The sequence below is a fragment of the Salarias fasciatus genome, chromosome 7, assembly GCF_902148845.1.
Source record: "Salarias fasciatus chromosome 7, fSalaFa1.1, whole genome shotgun sequence".
Taxonomy (NCBI): Eukaryota; Metazoa; Chordata; class Actinopteri; order Blenniiformes; family Blenniidae; genus Salarias; species Salarias fasciatus.
Window position 1 is genome coordinate 14,416,786 of NC_043751.1, and position 15,446 is coordinate 14,432,231.

The following is a 15,446-nucleotide window of genomic DNA, read 5'->3' on the forward strand; positions in this document are numbered from 1 at the left end:
TTTACTATGAAAATGATTTTCCCACTTATATGCTTGTGCTGCTGTTCAGTCTACGAGGCTGTTTGCAGTTTTTTTTCTTTTTTTTTTGTGTGTGTGTGTGTGTGTGTGTGTGTAGCTACACATCAACAGCTGCCTGTTTCTCTTTTGGCTTGGCCATGTTGACTGACAACACCCTCAATTTCCACAATTCCCACTCATGCAGCAGGTGAACTCTTTCATCGGCATCATGATTTCATGCATATTCACATCCGTTAGAACATCCAATGATAGAAATACAGTAAAGAGTGTAATATACTGTATTTTTTTTTCTCTCCGCTACCTTAGAAAGGACGGGTAATGTGTCTCCTGACTCGCACAATGAGACGATTCTAGCAATTTTTGTCACGTCAAGTATTTACTCCACAAAGAAGAGAGAGATTGATAGAAGTAGACAAGTGGCTCTACAATTTGATTTATAATAGCTTTGAGGATTTGACTACAAATATTATTCCCACTAGCTGTATGGGAGCTTTTCATCTTGAAAACAGTTCTAAGTAACTCATCCAAATAGGCCACAAAGCTACTATCTGAAAGTGACGCCTCATGGTCTGTAAAGGGAGACATACGTCCAGTGGATTTAGAAATTCAAAGTCATTTCCATTGAAGTTCAGACAAATGTTCTAAACATTCAATCCTGAATAAAAAATCCCAAGTCGATTTTAGGTGATGACTGCAATTCGTTTCAACCTATAACCCATTTATAATGGAAGAAAGTCCATTAATGGGACAACCTGCTACACACAGATTCACTCATTAGCCCAGTTCAGTGAATGACGAACTGGTCTGTCTTTAGTGTATTGAAGGAAACCAAGGAAAGAATGTACGACACATAGGAAACATGCAAACTTCACTCTCTGCCAATAGACAAATAAGAGTAAACTGGACAGAGAGATTAAAACAGTGAAGTCAAAGGTTTAAATCAAAACCATCAGGCACTTCAGCCAGACTGCATGACAAACATTATGGACTACAGTACTGAAAATTCCCCTCGGCTATTAAATGTGAACGCTGTAAACTGCAAACTGATCAAAGTATCTCTTTTGTAACATATAAAGGGGAGTGGGTTTGCTTCTTTGTGGGTTCCTTTCACTCACTCATTCAGAGCTGCAGAGCGTGTGCAGCAAGAAGAATGTGGTGGGAAAGGGGAGTTATTTAATGATGTCTCCTTCAACTGGAAAGCAAGAGGGCGGTACTCTTTACTACCATGAGCCAGACGCACAGACAGGCAGGTCGACAGTTATGAAGACAAATGAATGATGCAGCGCCTTCAGCACTGAGGGAAATGAGATCAGATGTTGACAGCTAGATGGACAGATCTCTGGTCTGGCATTCAAATGTTTTCTCACATCTGCTCTCACATGGTGTGTGAAGGCAAACCTTCCCCACATGAGCCCTGCTCAAAGTGCCCTATATCTGCAATATCTTCCTCCCTTTCTTTTTTTTCTCCCCGAGCTTCATTATAGTTGTTGTATAATATGACCGAGTTTCACATAATATGTGCAGTACAGCAGGTTCCCTGAGATAAATGCTTCACAAGCACTAATCTCTCTGAAAACCTGAAGTCTCCGGTGTCAGGCATCGTGGAAAAAAAAAAAAAGAAATAAAAATAAATCTGCAACGTGTAGGCCTATTTTATAATTCATAGCGCTCGGCAAGCATTTATAAGTGGGGGTCTAAAGTGCTGAAGCTAACAGAGATTATAGCACATATTAATCTATTTTCTGAACTGTCAAGCCTGTCACAGCACACCCCTCACTCTCCACCAACCTCATGCACGTTCAGCCGCCGTGTGGATACAGTTTCCCGTTGACATAAACAATAATGTGAGCCTGCGTCTCCTGCTGTGGCCCCCAGCCTTTTAAAATACAAATAGCTATAGTATAAATAACCCTATACAAACAAAACCTATTCTGTCATGGGAGAGCAGTCCTATGCGACAATCAGCCCGAGGCCACCATCACAATATCACACATTACCCGGGACAGGGCAGCCGGTAGGTGGCAGTGGTGTCCCACTTGCAAGATACACATGGGAGGAAGCTCTCTCTCTCTCTCCCTCTCTCTTTCGTCCACTGCCTGTTTTTTTAACTCTCTTGCACACACATGCATAAAAAACAATCATGGGTTCGTTTCTACTTTTCGTAATTAAACACGATGAGAAAGATTAATGCAAAGAATCAATAAGGGTTATTTACTCATCAGAGCAACAGGGATGCATGGCAACCCTTGTAGTGGAGAAACAGTAGAAGTTCAGACAGAGCAACATGAGGACTGAAAAGCGAGAGGAAACAATATTCCCTGCCCTCGCTCCCTCAGTTCTGCGGCTGAGGGCAGAGTCGACGCACCGACAGTGACTGGCGGAACAGTCTCAGCTGGAGGGGAGAGGGGAAAAAAAAAAAGAAAGACCTCTTGTCAGTGGGAGGTAACCTACACGATGCCCCCCTACTGAATTTATCAATTCACTGTCCGGTCCGTGCTGTGCCGAGCGCGTTATTTTGCCACCAAAATGCCGAGCGGCGCACCGACGCACCGCGGAGCGCACCGACGGACGCAGCCTCCCTGCGCGCCTCGGAGCGGGGTGATTTGTGACCACAGCTGAAGCAGCCTGATCCACACTGCGGTCCACAGAGGAGCAGAGGACGGCGCTTGTTTTGGAGGATCGACACCTTCTGGATGACAATCCTTAATTTCTTACTCCTGTGTGCGTGTGTCGTCAATGGCGAAGCGAGGCACGGTTTGGCAACACGTATGGATGGAGCAAGGGCGCAGGAGTGATGACTGCCTGTGGTGAGCTATAACTCACGTCCAGACTGGCGACCAAGACTCAGTGCGGAAAAATGTAAGAATTTAGATTTTTTTTTTTTTAGATTTTCCTTTGGCTCTTTTTTCCCCTGCTGAATTATCTGATTGGGCTTTTTTGGAGTACAACACTTGTTTGGTTTTTGTGTTTTTCTTCTATTCATTTTGCATCTCTGAATACGCGTTTTTCCTCTCATGGAGAATGGAGCCACCTAAAGAGTACGAGATACTTTGATACTTTTTTTTTTTTAATGTATAGGATACCGCCTCAGCCTCTACATTGCGGGACTTCTTTCACTGGTGACCGTGGGGAAACGCAAACACGCGTTTCTTTGAAAACCGCACTGGTTTGTGTGGGGAAATCAAATCAGGCACGGTGACTAAGAAGTAACTGAGACTTGATGAAAAGTTACATACCAGACGTGACCGAGCAGGGCGTTAAAACAACCCGGCTCTCCGTATGGATGCTGCTCTGTCATGCCTGGTGAATCACAGCCTATTCAGGGTGGATTTGGCTGGACTTTGACCACATTAGTTGCTCCTGCGCTGTGCGTCTTTTTGAACATCTCACTTTTTTCAACCATACATTTCAAGCTTTGATAGATTCAAAAGAAGAAGAAAGATAGTGTCTTTTTTTCCCCAAAAAATGTTGGACCTGAGTGTTTCTCGCTTTGCATCAGGAGAGTAGTTTCAACAATGGCACTTGTGGGTGCCTCCGTTTTTCGTGCGTCCGGAGAGAAAAAAAAAGGAGTAAATCCGATGTTTTATCGTCGCTGTGAGAGTTAACAGCATGTCATCGGGACTAATGTGTGGATTACATAGTGCAACGTCGTTTTGAGAGTCTGAACACAATGAGTCCGAGAAGAAAGTGCCACCACGGATTCATCCAAATCGCCTGAGAATTGCGGATTTTTTTCTTCTTCTTCCCTGATGCGATTTTTGGTGAGGGAACGGAAGAGGTGCCGTTCTCCTAAAGCAGACATCCTCAAGACCTTGACGTCTCTGCGAATAAGTAAGTCATTGTTTGTGGTGTGAATAAATTGGATTATAGAAACAATTACTCGGTTCTTCTCTCTGACACAACTGCATCTTTCAGCATAATTGTTCCTTCTGTAATGGTCGAATCTTTCCTCCCCACCCACCTCCACCCATATATTTTTTTTTGGCATAAACTAAGTCAGGACACACCATTACGGGGTTTTACCCTCACTGGCACTGCGGCCTCTAACTTAAAGACCTGTATATGCACAGATTGGAAAGATAAGAGATGTATGCGCTTTGAATGCTCAGGCATCATTTTCACTGACAGTCCCGCTTATAATATGTAAAATATTAATACTTTTCAGTTGAATGGTAATGAATTAGTGGCGTCACGTCGACATATGCTAAAATGAGACAAGGGGTTGAGATATTCTGCGTCCACACATCAATCCAACCAGTCTATACCTGTTTGCTCTCAACCTACATTCGGCATCTGAAAAGCTGCCATATTTAGCACGTGTGCCGGTACCCTACTGTATCCTCTGATAACTCTTCAGTCGTACACCTATACCATGGGGAATTTGGGGCATTGTCTCTCTTGCAGATGCATTTGTATTTGACTTAATCTGCTTTATATTGTTCATTTTCATTCTGTCTTCATTTAGTCCTTCATGCCCCTGTAATCTAGGAGGGAGCTGTCCCCTGCTGTGGTGCTGAAATGAAAATCTTGACTCCCTTTTTACCCGTCCACTGAGGACATATATGTTCCTCTGTGTTATTTTTAAAAGGTGATTTAGAATCTTGAACCACCAGATTAGTGACTAAACTCTTTAACTGTATGCAACTAAGCAACAGATGACACATTTTGGAGGAGGCATGTGTGAAATGTATGTGAAGTTTATATAAAAAAAAATGCTTTAATAACTGTCTGGACAATTTGGTCTCTTCTCACTCGATCATCTGAGTGATTGTTTTCTAAGTTCGTGATGTGAGGACACCCCTGTCCAAGCAGAGGTTAGAGCAAACATGGTCCATTTTTCATACCCTGGCTTTTGAACTGTGTAGTTTAAAAATAGACGTCTGTCATGCTGGTGAAAAAAAAAAATTGATGCTGGTGGGTTAAGGTATAAATAGAAGTGGCTGACACTCTTCAGACAAAGGATAAATTCCATCTCTCCCATTTGAAAGTAAGAAACATTGCAAACATTATTCACCCACTGAAAGAGAAGCCCTCCATATGATGGAGTAACATCACCTTGGGGAGACAAATTAGACTACTGATTTTATGTTTTTGCGCTGTCAGAGGCTTTAACATGATAAATGTCCCCAACATATTCCCAAGATTGCTGTTGTTTGTTGGCAACTGGTGCAGAGTGATTCATGGTAATAAGCAGAAAGACTGTTCCTCCTCACCATTAAACACTTCTCAAACCTCTCCGTCCCCATGGAGATTTTTCCTGAGATGGATGTGCTCTGTAGGTCTGGGACATGACTGGCTACAGAAGGATAAAACCAAAGTACCAAGCAAATGACTTTAAAACTGACTGATTCACTGGGTGACTCTGGATTAGTGTTTGTTTATTCTGCTAGGCTCAACCGGCAACAGCTGTATCCCCAGTGTCTCCCTATTAGTCCTTCTAAGCAGTGGGAAATAGCCCAGAGCAGGTGCAGCAGAGGACCAAGTGGGACTTCCTGCTGCTCACACAAAGCCAGTCTTCAGCTGATAACGTTGCAACCATAGACGTCTATTTTATGTTCAATTTACCCCCGCCATTGTTGTCTGACTTATCTATTGAAAATCATTCCAAGCAGCCATGTAAGAAAATTAATGAACTTGTCATCTGGAAAAGGGCACCGCTGCAATGAGGTGCCAGGGTCTCGCAAAGCGACAAGCTGGATACCCGTGTTTCCTTCCCACAATCCCTTTGTCATTTTTTTTTCCTCCTCTCAGCCTGTGACTCAGTTCAGATGAAGGCCAGCACTTTGTACCATATGATAAAATGTTCATTTCTCAAATCGGATTAATCTCTGTAAAGCCCAGCTTAGGACACTATTAGCATTCATTTCTTTCACTACCAGGGACTTGTATCAATAATGGAGCTACCCCTACATTTTTCATCTTTTTTGCGTATAAAATCTCATTCAGGGGGTTTCTTTCAGTGAACGAGGGAATGGTTGCAGTGATCTGTTATCTACCCCCTTTTTCCTTTTGTATTGGAAACCAGCAGTGCAGTGCTGGGGGTCTTAAGTGTTTGGCCAGATAGGAGCTGAAAGCTCAATGCTGTGGGTGAAAAACCCTTTATATGAGAACAGCATTAATCACAACCATATAATGATGATATTATTACTAAATTCTGAGCAAAGACAATGAATTGTCTTGAATTCTAATAAGTATTTCAATCCTCTCAAAGAGCCCACATTTGAAATTTTAGGATTTCGATTTAATTTTCTATAAGAGCCTGGAGCGCATGATTTAAACTCAACAATGGTTAATATACATATGAATTCATTCGTATTATTGGGTGACTTCCCAGTGTGTGAATATTTGCAGTGAGACAGTCCTTGTGGCACTTGTTGCAAATCCAATCTTTGGTTAATTTTAGCCTTAACTAACATAGCAATCACTCTCAACCACCAAGAGTGGTCGTGTATTTAGATTACAACCAAAACTGCAGAAGTGACGTGCACAGTGCTCGCAAAGTGCATCAAGGTTGATAATTGCTTCTGTGGCACAGGCATATTGGTTAATCCTGCCCGGCTGCTGAGCTAGGCAGCAAGAGTCACCTTTAAGGAATTGACGTCTGAAAGATGCCTTTGTAAGCCATCAGTGAGTTATCTCTAACGTGATGTCCGCTGACATGCTGCTGCAAGTGTGCAGCACAGGCAGCTATTGTGAGTGTGATAAAAAACCCGCCTCGGTGTCTTTTAAACTGGGCTGTTGGATGACGCATGTAATCTTTTGAAGAGAGTGTTGTGCTAAAATGTGGCAATTTGTCACAGTTTTGTCACTGTAAGTGCACTGTAACAAGAGCAGCCTCCTACTTTTTTTTTTTTTCTCCCTCAAGACAAAGCAGTTGTTTTCAATCTGCTGCAACACAGTGGACCAGTGATGGCAGCTAAAAAAAAAAAAAAGTGTCAAGAGTTAAGTTTTAGGAAGTTTTTTTTGGCATGGTGCAAGCACAACTAAATGTGCATCGAATAGAGCATTTCCATTAAGTAAGCCAGAAACATTTACAATTCAAAAATTGTTGTGATATCAGTTTTATTAAGCAGAACCAAGCGAGCGTCTTTCGCTCTGCAAACACACACAGACAGACACGACTGGTATCCGCAGTAGCTTTGCTCATTAGTCATCCTCTCCGGCTTGTCTGTCTGAATATTCTGTCCGGGGAAAGAACAGCTGAGCAGGAGGATGGCCGCAGCACATACCACCAGTCGATGGATTAATCAATCGGTGCTCCGGCTCAGCCCATCCATCTTGGGGGAATAATCTGCGAGACATCATAAAAGTGCCATTCTGTCATTTCGGAGGCCGGGGACTGTGTCGCTCCTGTTTTTGTTGTTGTTTGTTTGCTTTGCTGCCACTCTTATTGTGTGAACAGAAGTGGATTAAATGAAATATAAACAAATGTGTTTAATGCAACAACATTTTGTTTGTTTGCTTTTTTTTTTTTTTGTGGTATTTTGAATCATCACTGTGAGGTAAAAATGACTCCATCTACCTCCCTGTTTTCTTGCTTCCTTTCGTGAAATTCATTTAAGAGCAGTGACCTGAATTCAGGATGCAAGATTACTCACCGCTGGCTTTACATCACCTACCTTGCCAGTACCGATGACGGCGCCTTTTTGACTGAGTCGGCCTCACCTCCATCTCCGCTGTCACTCTCTATTTTCTTGACCTCTTCCCGAGTGTCACATGCTGCTAAAATGACAGCAGCCGAGGAACGACTGATGTGACGGCTTTGTTAATGGCAGCATGCTTAAGTAAGACAATACCCCCCTCTCTCTCCTTCCCCCGTGCCTCAGTCCCTGACACCAGCGGACACTCATATACATATTATCACAGAAATATACATATTCACCACGGTGGAGACATTCCTCTCACCCTCGGGCAGCTGGGCACTGTCTGTTTAAAACGATACCAGCCCTGGCCACCACATTAATTCTAGCTGCTAAATTAAAAGGTTAAATGAGGTGGGAAAGGGAAAAGGGTATGGAGGCTTTCTCTTATTGCCTTCTTTTAATTTTTCTACTGTGTGCCAAATGGAGGTGTAGATTACAGATCGTCCTCAGGACCAAAAAAAAAAAAAAAAAAACAATAGACAGTTGAAGGCAGAGTGAGCTTCCTCTTAAGAGCTGTCTGCTCAATCTTCTGTTGTTGACTGTTAGATTTAGAGCGGTGCATCCTCAGCTCTCTGTGCTCTAAAGACTCAAACTTAAAAACATTTGAACTGGAGAGATGCCCTTCAAACAGGTTTTTAATGGTCGCATAGCAACAGAGCCACGACTGGCGCATCTCTAGGAAGCTTCTGAGCTGCAAAGTAAAACGGCGGCTGTCAACGGACACCAGCCTTCAGTCACAAAACTAGAATCGACACCCAGCCGTGTGGGCTCTCTCATAACGCACTGCAGGATTACCTGCTCCAGGGTAAACTGTCTAATGGACCGCGGTTTGGTTTGAATTGTTGCATTTTATCTCTGCTTCTGCAATGAGCATTTTCATATGCAGCCTGAATCGCGTTAGCCGAATCAACCCCACAGGGGTTGGTGAATTCAAGAAACAGGCTGCATGCGTGTGTGCAGAGGATGTACTGCTTACCTTTTAACTTGTAGTGTTGTTTTGAGATGAAAAGGAAATGCCCTGTAGCTGTAATATGATACTTGACCCCGTTCGAGCTGGTGGGCTTCCTCCCTGTGGAACTCAAGCAGCTCTTTTATACCGTGTTTTGTCCATAACAAATTACAAGCCGCGTCTGCAGGGGGATGTTGAACAGATTTCGTAACTCACTAACAAACCAAAAAACATTTGATGAGAATCCCTTTAATTTTTGGTATATCTCACTCCAGCAAAAAGCATAGAAAATATAGAAAACCCTGGAAGAAAGTAATACCAAGAGGGAAAAAAAGCCTTGTGGCTGTTGGAAGGTGCATGAATCAAGCTGAGCAAAATAAAATAAAATAAAAATGAATAATGCAGCTGCCCTTTCGGAACAATGTCAATGTTATAAACCATGCCTTTCTGTGCCCTCGTGAATATTTGCCTTGTGTTACAGTAAAGCTGCACTGTGCGACACGGCAGTGGAGATTTATTGTTGCTATCATAGCGTAACTGTACATACAGTTTGACAAACATTTCGATGTTAAATCTCCTGAGTTTTGTGATGGAAAAAAATGTGTTTGCACATATTTTAATTTAAAAAGAGAGTGATTGATTACCAAATACACATTTGAAAACCAAGAGTACATGAAATATCCCATCATGAAAATCTGAGCAGTAGTGTGTAATTCTTGAAATCAAAGGGAAGAATATTGTGTGTGGTACTGTGTGTGTTCATGTCTGTGCAAGCGAATGGGAGTGCCCCCCAAATTGGAGCCTTCTGGAGACCCAGGAGTGCAGAATGAATGCCTGGGATCTGGACATCTGGGTTGAGCTCTGCCGTCTGTCTCCCAGATCTGTGTTTTAACTCATAAGTCCAATCGGGCTGGCAATCAGATGGCAGCTCGACTCGGCTTCACAGCAGGACTCCGGTCATCCGTCAAAACCCCACAATACAGCGCAGCGTGAGAACACCCCAGTTAGCAGTCGCGTTGCTCGACAGTTGAACCCAACAGACACCGCCTCTTTGATCATTCTGATGGAATAAAAACCTTGCCCTTTGTCCGCAGCCCCGGTGTCTTACACCTCTGAAGACACGACCAAGACAAGACCAGTGTGCACCCACTGTGAAATACAGAACCATTATGAAGGCACAAAAGACCACATTAATTCTAACAACAGATAGCAAACCCTGGTTTCTGTGTTCTCCATTATCTATCTGTTTCTCTCATGGGTGTGTGTGTGTGTGTGTGTGTGTGTGTGTGTGTGTGTGTGTCCATGCATGAGAGCGTAATGTGTGTTTGTATCTATGTGAGTGTCAGTATCTCTCTGTGTTTCTCCCACTACCTACTCACCCTGTTAGTCTCTGACCTTAATGTGTCATTCATCCTGGCACCTGCATGTAGGCGAGGCTGCCCTACTATGATAGTTTTGATCTGACAAGGATTGACTTACACTTGATTTAATCCAGTTGTCTGTATAGAGTCTGCTGAGGTACCGTCTGTTTCGCTGCTCAGGTCAGGCCTTGTGACAGGCGCTGTCAGTCCGCTCCTCCGCGCATGTGTGAGGAGGAGGAGGAGGAGGAGGAGGAGGAGGAGAAATGCTGCAGAAAACCCTGAATGACTTGACAGAAGGATTGAGAGGGCACACACCGTGTCTGGTTAATGGGTAATCTCCCTCACAGACAACAAGACCTAATCCTAAACAGATGTCGCCTCATGTAATGAAACCCCTGCACTTTCCAACCAGAAGATCCGGAGGGAAGCTTTTTGTTTTCCTGCTGGTTAATTTTATGACATTAGATGGAATAGAGGGCAGTACAGGCCAATATCAAGAGGGACCTTCTACAATTAAAAAAAAATCCAATTCAGTCACAATTTACAGTCACACAACTAAAAACATCACAAGTTCACAAGCAAAATATTTTTTTCCATATAAATTACATTGTTAGAAAAAGCAAGAGGCAGCTAATTGTGTGTGTGTGTTTCTGTGTGTGTGTGTGTGTGTGTGTGTGTGTGTGTGTGTGTGTGTGTGTGTGGTTGTGTGTGTGTGTGTGTGTGGTGTGTGTGTGTGTGTGTGTGTGGTGTGTGTGTCCATGCAGCCCAGTGGAGCCCCTCCTGCAGCCCGTGCCAGACTCCTCAGCGTTTGGCTGCACACCCGTCTGTCACAGAGGAGGGAAAAAAAAAAGTCGCACAGTATTCAAGGCCCTGTCATAATTCATTTATTTTAGCGAGTACATTAGCATAATTTTAATCATAGCCAGACGACGAACCTGGGTAGGTGTTTAATGTAAGATACACCAGGTAAAAAATATCTTGGTAGCTTAATGTTCTTGTATATTAGGATTAAAAAGTGTAGTTGGGCTTATACGGAGTACGAAAAGGTTTTTTTCAGGATTTTTAAGGACAAGCAAGAGGCTGACTTTACTTAGATATTTCCAATATTCTTTAGTTTCCTTTTTATAAATGATTCCCTTAGAGCAGATGTCTGCTACGCATCCACTACAAAGCCAAGAAGTAGCCTTTCAGTCGATATTTTATATATTTTCAATTCTTAAAATCTTGTTTTAAAAGCATCTTTCCACAAACTGAGGTGTGATAGGATTATGCAATAAAGTGTCTTTGTCTGAATCTTGTCTGGAGACGATGCAGATTGCTCCACCAGAGTAAAGAGAATTTATTTAGCGACGCAGACAACGATCAATGTACAATCCTCAACTGTGTTACTCTAAGCCTCCTGGAAAATGGCTTTTGCCAGTGTTTGACAATGAAAATCCAATAACAAGTGAAATTTAAGTTTCTTTGGTGTCACCCTGATTATGTTAACTGCATTAAAAAAAAAGAGCCGCTTCTCAGCTACTCTTTGTAACTCTTTGTGAATAGCTGCAGGACCTAAACAAACTTTTGATTCATCTTTATACTTAAGGCAAACTTTAAACTTAAAGGCAGACCCGGACTATCCACTGTAACAGTACTGCCTCATGTTTTGTTTCGAAGGGGAGAAATCTGCACGGTTGAACTCGGGTACAAGATTCATAAATGTTGTTCTTAGAGTCTAATCAAACAGCTGTGACCTCCTCGTCTTGTGGCGCTTTCTGGAGATGAGTCCTTGATATTCCTGGTATGTGTGGTTTGATCCTTCTCGCTCTGGAGTCTGTCGCGGTGATATAGTGATTATGTATAGTAACAGGGGAACGTTCCAGGCTCTATGTTGACTGCTAATTGGGCTCCAGTGTAACGACTGTGTCATATTAATGACCCAGATCCAGCTCATTGTAATATTCATGAAGTGCGAGGATTGCCGTTTCTCTGTGGGGCCGCGCGGTGTGGAGGTTTATGTGCGTGTGCGTGAATGAGTTTGTGTGTTTATGCGTGTGCGAGCGTGGGTGTCGGAAACAAAGGTCGATCCCTGCGTACGGCTCCTCTTCCATTTATCCCTTTGTTTCCTGAAAAGCAGTTGCGGAGCTTGGCTTTTTCTGCCTCCCCTCTTTCCCCGATGCCGCCGATATTGAAAAGGTGGGTGTTGATTTAAATCTGCATCTGATCTGCAGATAAGTGTTGTAGGGTAATCGCACCATTTGTGTAACAAAAAAAAAAATAGACTTGAAACCAGGTGGTCCATGTTAAATCATCCGTTTCAAAAACAAATCCGGGATGAAGTGTTTTCGCAGCAGAAGATAAAAACGTATTGTTTTTTTTTTTTTTTTCTGAGGCTGTGCGGACAGGTTAAAAGGGGCTTGATGAAACAGGTGGGACTCCTACGGTCACTGGCATGCAGTCCTTCCTCTTCCCCCTCTCCTGTGGTCTGCATTTGCATAACACTAATCGTAGCATAAAAGAGAGTCAGATTCTTTCGGTTTTCATTAGCTTCAGGTCTTTATTCTGTAAAGGCCCGATCATGTCCAAGCCATCAAATTGGAGTTTTTTTTTTTTTTTTTGTGGTTTTTTTTCCTTCACGCTCCCAGGCACTGTTCTGCTTTTGCCATTTCTTTATGCAAGGTTTGAATTAAAATGTGCAGGTTTGTAGTTAAAAGAGGTCATTTGAATGTGAGGCGTCCCTCACGGCGGAAAAAAGGTTAGAACCACTTCAGTGAGGAAGCAGAACAGACGCACGCTCTTCCCATTGTACTGTGGACAAGATCACAATGGACACGGCTGGTCGGCTGATAAGGCAGGACAAGGTCTTTTGAAGGGCAAATAAGTGATTGCTTGATTGTGGGGATGTATAAGTCATGAACCGCTGCCTCACCATTTCCTTATCGCTGTGTGTGTGAGGACAATCGCCCTCAAACTTCACAGCACGTTGCTCTTTCTACGTGACTCTCCACTAATTGGAATTTTTTTTTTCCTTGTAGTTTCTCTTTGGTGTTTCACTTTTGAATGATGAACCTTCCTGGCAAATAATGTTTTCTAGTAGTTCGGGCTAAAACGATGCATAAAAATGGGATATTACATCGTGTTCTGTCTCCTAAAGACAAATTAGATTCTAATGAAGACTGAAAGTGATGCAATGGAGACTCTGACATATTGTCAGATTCCAGAAAAGCAACTTTTTTCCTTTTTTTTTTTTTTTTTTTTTGCAGTGATAAGGCATTTATTTAGCCATTTGAAAATGGCAGCTATCACTCTGTAAATGAGCTGTATGAGCCATATAAGTGAAATAAGAATCGTTGTAAACGCCCCAAAAAAAGGTCAAAAATGCAAATAGTGTCCAATGAATGGAGGCGAGTGTGCAGGAGTAGATTTTTCCTCCCCAAAAGTGCTGCGATCTACCATCTCATATTCGATGTGACAGTGGAGGATTTCATCATTGTGAGGAAAACGAGATTTACTGACTTTGGGGAGATGTAGCGTTCTCAGTGGGGAAACTGGAGAACAAATCTTCCTCAGACAGTTCTGCCATTTTTGTATTCATTTGTTCCAACATCAAAGAATGGGCTACATTGTGATTACAGCCTCTGTGAAGTGGACTTTAATCCAAACTAATTGATGGAGCAGTGCTGGATTATGCTAAAAGGAACCGCATTGTTTTGCATGTTTGAATCAAAAGATCCGGCGTGAATTTCTGAAGCGTAGCGATTTTGATGAAGTGCAGCGCTGTCCACAGAGTTTTCACCTGTCGAGACGAGTTGTGATTTTTTTATTTCTTAATTTTTTTTCAGTTAAATATGAGAACACTTGAGGAAATGCTGCAGCCGTGTGTAATTGGCTTCCACATTCATTTCTGGACTGCACTGTCTCTCATTTGCAAATTTGGTTTGTTGACACTGCGGCTGAATTCAAGATGTTCTCCTCGTGCACGCGTATGTTTACTCTGACCTGCACGTTAGGTTAGGCAAATTGATTGGGTTTTTTTTTTTTTTTTTTTTTTTTTTTTTTTAATGATCCGCAGTTGTCAATGTATGTGTGGGCACTTCTCTATGTAAACCCTGTGTTGGACGAGCAACTGCTCCAGGACGCGCACTGCCCATTGCCAATCTCCAGCTGGGAACAGGCCCAGGATGAACCGCACACAGCAGATAAATAGATCGTTAAAACCATTAATTTATGGGTGCTATTATGCCCTGATGATTAGCACGTGTTACGTATTAATATCATATTACCATGTCTAATGCACATGCCATTAAATCACTAATATGTGAAAAGATTTGGTCTGGTAACTACATCTAAAGAGGGCAGAACGTGACGAGGAGCACATGGCAATTAAGGCACTGTGGCGAATGAAAAAAAACAGCGTATTAATTGCAGGAAGAAAGTTTTATTTTGTGACTTTGTTATTGTGACGGACATCGGCTCTGCAGCCACACTCGCTGTCAATAAAACCAGAGAGAAGCGAGTTGATTAATTGGTGTAAGAAATGTCCCTGGGCTTCTCTGACTGGAGTTCACATGGCGTTCTTGTGCATATGAGCACTTGTATGTCTGGATTCGCCTAGTGATGGACTGATGACCTCTCCAGAGTGCTGAATGCCTTCAGCCATCCATGGCTGGACAGCAGACGGCGCTCGGGTGTTAGAAATATCGCCCCAATCACTGATTAAGAATATAAATGAATGCCTTAAGATTGAACCAACCTGTGGCTTGGTGCTCCTGTCAGATCGCCCGTCGCTGTGTGGTTTGTAAACGCATTGCGTTTAAGTTAACACTCGTAATATCGGCTGAAACTGAAGAGTGATGAACCACCTCACCTCAGAAATTTACGACCAGCCGCCACTGACTTCTGCATATATCCTGCTGGGACTCTGCCTCCTGCAACTGGGAATTAGATAAAGCAGAGTTGAAGATGGATGGAATTGCTATGGAGTTAAAAAAGTTTCACCATAAACATACAAGTGGGGGTCTTGCAGTACATTAATGGTGTTTTAGATCACCTTGAACAGAGCTTTAAGACATAACAGTGTCTTATTTTGTAAAATGCAATTGTATTTCATTGCCAACTTATTTCTTACTTCAATCACTTTCTGGAGAACCGCTGCAGTTTACGGGAGTTGGCGTTATCATGGAGAGAAGTTGCTACAGACGAGGTATTACCAGTTTTATTTGATCTTAAACCCTATCACCCACTTAGTTTAATACTTCGCTCACCTTGAAAATGGGTAACAGTCCAAGTCCACCGCTGTTTGTGCCGCGCGTCCTGCGTGCAGAGCGCGGTCGCCGCAGCATTCGGTGTGTCAGTCCCGCAAGCTCATGCTCAGTCGCCAAATACCTACTAACCCGGTGTTGTGCGCGACATTGCAGTCCCGCTCTCTCTGGCTGTGCCTTTGGCTGCCGTTCAGCTTGGCAGAAGCGGGAAACCTGCTCTTTCGTCTCCACC

At 42.9% G+C, this 15,446-nt stretch overlaps 1 protein-coding gene across 2 annotated transcripts in view; it reads left to right on the forward strand.

The window, feature by feature from the left end:
- The first annotated feature begins 2,243 nt into the window (after nt 1-2,243).
- Nucleotides 2,244-15,446, forward strand: part of LOC115392568 (leucine-rich repeat-containing protein 4C-like) — a 65,684-nt gene continuing 52,481 nt past the window's right edge. The window contains exons 1-2 of one of the 2 annotated variants that reach the window (XM_030097267.1): nt 2,244-2,877; nt 3,785-3,849. The gene's annotated coding sequence lies outside the window, so the exon portion shown is untranslated. Of the gene's footprint in view, nt 2,878-3,484; nt 3,850-15,446 lie in introns of those variants that run through there. The other variant, XR_003931861.1, reaches the window with a different exon arrangement.